Raw genomic sequence first — 9153 nt, forward strand, 5'->3', positions numbered from 1 at the left:
GAGTCACTATAGAAAGGCATGCATCTTCATCTCATCCAAAGCCATCCTCTGCATAAACCTTCAATCAAACAAATAATGGCAGCAAGATCAAAAATATCTCTCTGCTTGCATTATTTATTGGCATTCTCTCTATATTTCGGTGACAACAACAGCGGCAGTGGCAAAGTCAGGTGCAGCCGTCGATCTCCTCTACTTGACTCTCGTGGTATCATGATATCATCCCCTTCTTTTAAAGATTTTGAGCATCAAACAATGTGAAAAACACTAACAATGACATCAAATTAATCTGTTTGCAGTGGCCGGGGACATATTACCCGCATACCAGGAGGCACATGCTGCATGCCAACAAACTAGGGGAAACCAGCTATCCACTTCTTTGATTGAAGACCAGCTGAAGACATTGGACCAAACTGCAGATCGTCCAGGACTGCAACCCAACATGCAGATTCTCTGTTACCGTGCGATCGTCATACCGCGTACACATTGAGCTCTTTCCACCTCTTGCTCTCTTCTATACCCAGTGTTGAATGAAATATTTAGTTATGTATAATTTAACACATTAATTGTTTTCTTTTGCTCTGCCAACCATGAACTGATGGAACTCCATGCTCTCTCATAGATGCCGCCTTAATCCCTCGACCTCACTCAAACTGGTGTAACTTGAGCTGCCCATGCAGCAACGGCTCGCTAACTGGACAACACCTAGCGTACGTCAATCGCTCACAACTCAAACCAAACAGACTACTCAGCCGCGTTCATGACTGCAAACAGCCAACTTGCTCAAATGCCTTCGTTACCAACATTTGTACCCCTCAGCTTCCACCAGCTACAAGCTCCCTGAGACATCATCACGCCTCCTGCGCCAATCCCGGATTATCGACCGCATATTGAGTGCGCCACAGTAACAGATGGGCTTCAGAAAGGACGCCTGCTCTCAAGATAAACATCTGTATCTCTGCAGATGGCCTGAGTTTCATCAACTCGCCCTTTGACACGAGAGTACATGTAACCGTGAACTGTCTCTTCTATCCGTTCAACATTAACCAGCTCAATACCGATTGTGACTACAATTACATCGGCTCTAGTAGGCTTCCATCAAGATGGCTAATGAGAAACACCTTGCTATGTGATGAAACTGCTGCTCCAGCAGTCTGCTCAGTGAAAATATGCTAAATAAATGTAATCTAGTATCCTTACTAATCCATGCTTGGAATTCAGTACACGAACTGGAGTTGAATGAGGATGAATGGCAATAAAAATCTGAATCAGTTATCTGTCAACAAAAGAAACCGTGACTATCTGCAAATTGAATTATATAGATGTCTTAAATAACAAACAGAGCTACCCACCTTAATTAGGAATTAAAATCAATGAAATGCTTACCTTACTCAAGGTTTCATTAGAAAAATGCGCAACAACAAACCACCCCACCCCCCCAAAACACCCACACACACACACACAACAAAGAAGAGAACCAAGAAGGAATGAATGTGAATTGGACGCAGCACTATTATTAATTCATGCCACATAAATCTCTAAAAATTTCCTCTGACAGCAAAAACTAGAAGTGTTGAAATGTTTCCAAATTCTATTTTTCTAATATGAGTTTCTGCAAATATATTGAAGACAATATAATAAAGGGAAGTTTCAATTTAAGATTGCTAAGAAAAAGCTCCACTTACCACACATGATTTTCACTGCATATCAGATATGGCTGATTCTTCAGACAATCAGTATTTCTCGTACTGTCTTGAAGAATTTTTCCCACTTTAGTGACAATTATGTTCAATATGACCACCTCGTCATCAGGCTGAAAATTCTGAGTAGAAAAGCTGCTTGCAAATATTTTTAAACCTAAAAACACCAGCAAAGTTGCAGCATAAATAACATTAAAAGACACCCAAAATGCTCACCAGGCTAACATCGGCTTCTTGACCCACCTTGAGTGCACCATTATTGGCCATTTGCAAAGAACTTCAATGCTTTACAAGATAAACATCTGTGTCTCTGCAAATGGCAAGTCCATCATCATCTGCACTATCACCAAGCCAACTACAAGTGGGAGATTATGGTTCTTCCCATTTGGTCACACACGCAAAACCATTTGGCAAAGCACCACTGGTTTGCCAGCCTCATCAAGATGCCTATTGAGTAAGACCTTGTAATGTGATAGACAGCTCTCAGTCAGCTCATTTCTAGTGAAATTATGGCTAAATAAATGTAATATTATATCCTCACAAGTCTGTTGTGTCAATACAGCCCTGCATCAACTGAAGTTAATGAGGATGACTAGTGATTACCAATAAAATCCTGGCAAGTGATCTGCAAAAACTGGCTAAAAAGGAAACCATAACTCTGCAATTTAATTAAGAAAAAGGCACAATGGCTCAGATCTTAAAATCAAAAGCCCAGAAACTAAAATTAACTCAAGTTGCAGAAGGAAAGACGAAAATCAAAAAGCGCTTACCTTTACTCTCAAGACTGTATTATACAACAGCTGAAGAGAACACAAGGACACACAGATAGACCGCTTGCTTCATCCCCTGCCAAAGAGCATGAAACATGGCAAGACTAAAAACCACATTGTCCAACCATATGAAAAATCAATAAGAAATGAATTGGTAGCATTATCATGGCATGTAAGTCTCCACTCGCCTGGATAACAAAAATAAGTGTTTCAATTTCTTTTAATTCTGATATGAGCTCTTCCGAGCATATTTCGATAACAAAATTGTCAATTTCATTTTGTATTAAAACATTTCCTAGCACAACTCGAGAGAAAACAAAGATTAGGGCCTCATAACATCATCAACTGGTGTTTCAGTGTGATATTGATAAGAAAAAGCTCCATTTACAGCACACAATTTTCACTGTATATCACATATGGCCGATTCTTCATGCTCCAATAATCATTATTTCCCAGACTGACCAAAAGTATTTTTCCCTGCAATAGTAGCCAGCATGTTCAACATCACCACCTCGTCATCACCCTGACTTTTCGGCCAGGAGGCTCATGCACTTCCGGAGCAAACATCTGAGAGAAGCACTAGTCTCTGCATGGAGTGGATTATCCACTGACACACACAGTGCAAACAACCATTGACAGTCATTCTTTGAAAGAGACCTTGCAGTCTCAAGCATACTTATGATCTTTTGTAGTGTCGCAGCTCGAGAAACAACATCCATGCACAGAATCGCACTTACTGTAGGAGTACCCTCCGCCATTGTTTTGCCCCTCGAATTTCTTGCAAGAATTCTGAGAAATTTCTGAATTGAAAAGTTGATTGCAAGGATTTTCTAGACCTGAAAATGCCTGGAAAGTTGCAGCATCAATAGCAGGAATATACACCAAGCAAGTCAAGAGGGAAGACCATGGATGAAAAATGATTTCTTATAAAGTTTAACACCATAATTCATTAATCAGCTATTATCTAACTAGCCGTTCTAGACAGAACAATAATCAAAATCAACGCATAACATATAATGTGGTGCACATTGGGCAGCACCAGGTCAAAAGCTAACTCGACATGGGGAAAGAACAGTGGTAACAAGTCAAGTCATCAAACCCTTGTATAAAGTAGCCAATTTCCTACTGCTAAGTTGTGGGACAGTCCATCAAACATAAGAAAAATGACATGTCAAAAGCCAACCAAGCAAAATAGTCCTCAGTTCTATTAAGACCAAAAATAAATCAGATTTTATATAAGAACACATAGGGAAAATAAAAGCTATGCCAACCTGGACTTTGTTTTTCCTAAGTACTAAACAATGATATACAAAGCAAACGGCATTCTTTTGAGATCAAGTCTTTTACAAACTCTCCTGTATACATTTATCATGTAGTCTCATCGAAAGTAAAACCATGTAAAAAAATTACCTTCCTAATCTCTAAAAATTCAGAGAGAAAAGCCTCCTCCCATTGTTTTTGAAGGCAGTAAGTTTGGTGACACTTTGCAATTTCAGGGATGTTGGGCATGTAATTTGTCTGTTCATTGCTAATCTTGTTTGGTTTAAGCTTAGCCACCTTCACCTTTTGGAATTTGATTAGCTTCCCACCTATCAAATAGTTATATCAGCAACAGTTAAATACTTGTTTAACTATATTTTGACTGACAAATGTCATCATGAATAGATAATGGTCATCTTTCACTGATAATGGTTATTTTATCTTTTGCATAGTTGTGATTGAGTTCGGGTCAAGTAAGAACATATACCAGAAAACTTAAAAGCAAGCCCCACTCTGGACTTCACAAAGAGAAACAAGCAATATAACACACACGCACACAAAATAACAACAACAACAACAACAACAACAATCATAAAATCTAAAATAACTCAAGCTAATTTACTTCAAAATTCTGAAACCAAAAAAACATAAAAAGGCTTACCTAACACGTCTAAGATACTCCATACTATCTTGTGGAGAACCTGACTCAAAAATCAGGTTCTCCTTCAACATAGAAGGCAGGTCTCTGAATGCTATCAGATTCACCATCACTGCTGTCATCATCATCTTCAAAGCGTCTCTTCCACATCAATGCCGCTTGAGTTACCAGCCAAATAGTTATTAGCAAGATCATCAGTCTCATCCAATTCATCCAGACCAAGGCCAAAGTTTTCAGTGAGAACTTCAGCTGAAATATATAGCAAGTGAGCATAGTATCTCAGAATCATAATATTATCTCACAAAACTTTTGCATAGGGATAAAATGGCCTTGGCAGTAATCTTATTCGTCTTGGCTATAATTAATAAAGGTTATATTGTAATGTTACATTCAAACCTTGATGCACCTTACAGGGGAAAAAACAGAGAAACAAAGAAGAACTTTGCATAGGTACAATAACCACCTTATAAAAAGCCTCCATGGCAATAGCATCATTTAATCTGTGTCTAGCTTTGCAAATGGATCAATAAATCTTGCAAACAACACTTGCAACTCGATAATTCATCAAATTCACAACTTTTAACTTAAAGCAAGATCATAATCCCCATCCAGACACTAAATGCATAAAATAATAGATGGCACAAATGATCATGGCTTGAAACAATGAAGCCTCTTTCAATTGCATTGGGTTTCCAAAACTCAAAAGCACCCATTTTCATGAGCACATGCTGAGAGTAAAGTATAAAATAACAACTAAAAGGGCTTCCTATTGATAATAGAGTCATAGTTATAAAAAAATCAGTAAGAAAACACATTAACATAACATATGACCCTTCGAGCTCTCATATGCAAACAAAACGTCATCAGAAAATAAAGAACACTACAAATCCAATCCAAGTTGTCCAAAATAAAAAGAAAAAAAAAGCACCTTGATCAATAATCTATGCAACGCAAAGAGCCATTCATATGAACATTGCCAAATTGATTGTCAATCAAAAGAAAAAGCATTACTTTTAGCAACTTCCAAAAACCAAATTCAATAGTAAACGTTGAGAATCCTACAAACAAGAACACCAAAACACCAGGCGAGAAGACAAGAGGAACAAAAACCAGTGCCCAAATTTAATCTTGGTTACTGGGAAAGAAAAGGACGTACAGAAGGTGATAGGAGGCTCCTTCTTCTTCGGCTTCCTCTGAGGCTGCTGTTTTGGGTGCCGGAGACAATCAAACTCGCCCGCGACAACTGATCCGAGACGTTGGTAAACCTCGTCCCACAACCGGCGCTGGTAATCGACGCCGGCGAACCTCAAAGACTCCAGCTCCGACCGTGAGTACCTCCTCTTCATCGGATTCGCTATGTCCTCTGAAAAACCCTCTTCCGATTCCATTGATGCTCTTTCCCTTTCTAATAATGAACACTTGCCAAACAAAAGAGACTCGTCCCAAAACCCTTTCTAATAAATAATTGGTGATTTATTTAAAAATAAAAAATCAATTTTTTTATTTTTAATTGGGTTTCTTTTGCATAATACAATATCTGTAAATTCTCATTTAAAAGATTTTGTATAAATAAATGTGGTTAAAAATAATTTAATAAAAACTGCAAATAGAGAATAGTCTCACCTTATGGAATGGAATAATGAAAAACTTGAACTTCCATAAAAACTTTTGCGAGTCAGAATAGTTTTTTCTAAATAACGTGGATGTTCATAACAACATCTATATCATTCTTTTTTTTTAATCATTATCTTAAAAAAAAAAACTTAATTCTTATTCATCATCTAAACTCTAAATTTACACCACAAATCCCTTAATGGAAAATTCCTCCTTAAACCCTAAATACTAAATTATTGTAGGAGGGATTTGCGGTTTCCCATTTGAGTTTAGAGTTTAGTGTTTGATATTTAAAGGATTTAAAAATTAAAAAAATTTTTGGGTATTGGATTTTATAGTATTTTGAAAGATGGATAAAACCACTTCAATTAAAAATAAAAACAACATACAAATCCCAACCACAAGAAATGGAACAAAAATAGATACAAAACCAACAATAAAGCACAAAAAGCGAGGGCAAACAACCGCTCAACCATCCCCTATGAACTCGACCTACTAGTCAAGATGCGAAGATAGCCCTCGCATCCGGAATGGATGCTACAACCGCTCCTCCCCTGTCGAGCTCGAAACTCCAAAGCTGCGCTGATGGTAGTAGAGTGCTCCTCCATCTTTGCTCTCGATCCGCATCACTAATCGCGGAAAAGCCAGGATAATAATATTCGATCAATCTTCACAATTAGAGCTTGAGCAGACATCATAATATCATTAAACATGCAGTCATTCCTAGCAAGCCAAAGATTCCACACAATCGCTTTCATCACTAAGACCCCTAACTCTCTACAGATTGGTCTGACAGATAATCTCCAAGCCCCCCAAACCAGATGAAGGCAATCCGGCGATCAGGAGACCGAGCAAACTATTGAAGTATCTCCACACCGCTTTGCCAAGGGGCACTACAAGAAGAGATGATCCACTGCCCTCGGTCGCCGCATTGTACAAGACATGTGTCGCCGTCGGAAGGCGGTTACATTTTCTGATTTCTAAGTTCTCCAAGGTTAGAATCCTGTTTTTCCAAGCTAGCCAATTAAAAATGTTTATTTTTCTTGAGGCAATGACTTTTCCGAAAAAAATTTCGCTGAAAAGGGCACCCTGCATCCACCATCATTCAAGAATGTGTAGAATGATTTCACTGTGAACACCCCATTCCTAGTAAGACGCCACCTTTTAGAGTCTTCGATCACCCTCATCCCGCACTTGCCTCCATGCTCCATAAAAAGTCTTCACTTCCTTCTCCATGAATAGGGACCGTGACAAAAGAAAAAGCAGTAACTCATGAGTTCCCATTCGGTTCCATAGATCTACCAAATTCCTCCTTCCAAATATACATTGGTGCTCTACCACTTAACCAGCTGTCTTTCCAAACTAGCGTCTCCCTCCCAGAGTTAATGTCATGCCCAATGCAACTTCGAAAAGCCGGAAGACAATTTAACACCCCTTTTCCAAAAAAAGGAAATTCTCCCGATTGCCTTTGGGATCGTATTCCAACGGTCCATACCATAGTTGAACTTAATTACCTCAGAGCACCACACCATGAGCGGTCCGGCATAAATCTCCACCACCATTTCCCCACTAATGCTTGATTGAAATTAAGTAAGTCCAAAATGCCCCAACCCCCTTGGTCGCGGTCACGACAGATATTATGCCGGTTTATGAGTGCTGGTAGCCAGATGAATCAAATCATCCCCGGACCATAGAAAGTCACGTCTAATCCGGTTTATTTCCTTGATAACCCAACAAGGTAGGCGAAAGCAGGGGACATCCGAGTATGTAGGTATTGCGATAGCACTACGTTAATTAACATGAGTCTACCCCCGGAGAAACATGTCTGACTTTCCACGATGCCAACCTCTTTCTAATCTTAGAAATGAGGCCCTCCCCAATCTTGCTTCCTTGGTCTTCTTCCAGAAATAGGGATACCAAGATACGTAACTAGAAGCAAACCCTTTTTCACAATTAAGTGTATCCCTCGTCTCCAACTCCGGGAGTTTCCCCAGATCCGAAGAATAAAGGCATGTTTTAGAGAAATTGGTAGCTAAACCAGTTATCCCCTCAAATATATATAAGATTAGCTTAACAATTCGAAGATCTTCTAGTCCACCAGTTGTCAAAACAAGTAGATCATCAGCATAATGAAGATTACATCTGTTACCAAACTCTCCTAATGGAACTCCCACCAGGACCTTAGTCCTCAGTGCATGTGCAAACATAATACTCAGCACATCCGTTACCAAAACAAACAGCAAAGGTGAAAGAGGGTCACCTTGCCGCAACCCACTTTTGTAACGCACATAACCATTTGGAGAGCCATTCACCAAAATTGACGCTTTAGAAGAGAACAGTATACATTTGATCCAACCTATCCAACGCTCCCCAAATCCCTTGGCTTTTAACAAATCCAAGAGGAAGTCCCAATCAACACGGTCAAACGCCTTATTGAAATCTACCTTCAGAATGTGGCCATTTAGTTTATGCTTATGAATGCTAAACATAAGTTCCTCCGCCGTTGCAATGTTGTCTAGAATACACCGCCCTTTAAGGAAAGCAGATTGTTCTTTGTCCACCAACAAATTCATTACCTTACTTAACCTCGTCGCCAACAGTTTAGAAATAATTTTCAGGTGATTCCACTTTAGGAATAAGCGCAATGCTGGCCCAATTAATTTCTCCAAGTTGGCATGGTGCCGATAAAAAATCCTCACTGAGCAAGATGATGTCCCCACAGATCGTAACCCGAATTGCTTGAAAAATGAATGGGGAATCCATCATGCCCACGGGCTTTATCACCACCAAGCTCAAACACTGCACTTTTAATTTCCTCTACAGAGAACGGACTCTCCAACTTAGAGAGATCCACTTGATTTTTCGATCGAAAAAGTTTCGGAAATCCACCCTAAGCACGAAAGATCTCCTACTTCCAAATTGTTGATTAAAATGAGTAGCGAACATCTTGCCAATTTCGCAAGGATCCGTAATCAAAGGCACCTCCCACGATTAAGACCAAGAATGAAGTTGCAATTCCTCCTACCATTTGCAACCGCATGAAAGAATTTAGTATTTTTGTCTCCCTCTTTGAGCCATTGTAACCTCAACCTTTGTTTCCAGTCAACCTCCTCTTGCTTACGGATAACCTCTAACTATAAGAAGCGGATCATTC

General features: G+C 39.3%; 1 pseudogene; it reads right to left on the bottom strand.

Annotated features, from left to right (window-relative positions):
• Positions 1 to 2912: 2912 nt before the first annotated feature.
• Positions 2913 to 5814, bottom strand: LOC120260765 (annotated as a pseudogene).
• Between the last annotated feature and the right edge of the window lie 3339 nt (positions 5815 to 9153).

The sequence above is a fragment of the Dioscorea cayenensis genome, chromosome 5 (assembly GCF_009730915.1).
Source record: "Dioscorea cayenensis subsp. rotundata cultivar TDr96_F1 chromosome 5, TDr96_F1_v2_PseudoChromosome.rev07_lg8_w22 25.fasta, whole genome shotgun sequence".
Classification (NCBI taxonomy): domain Eukaryota; kingdom Viridiplantae; phylum Streptophyta; class Magnoliopsida; order Dioscoreales; family Dioscoreaceae; genus Dioscorea; species Dioscorea cayenensis.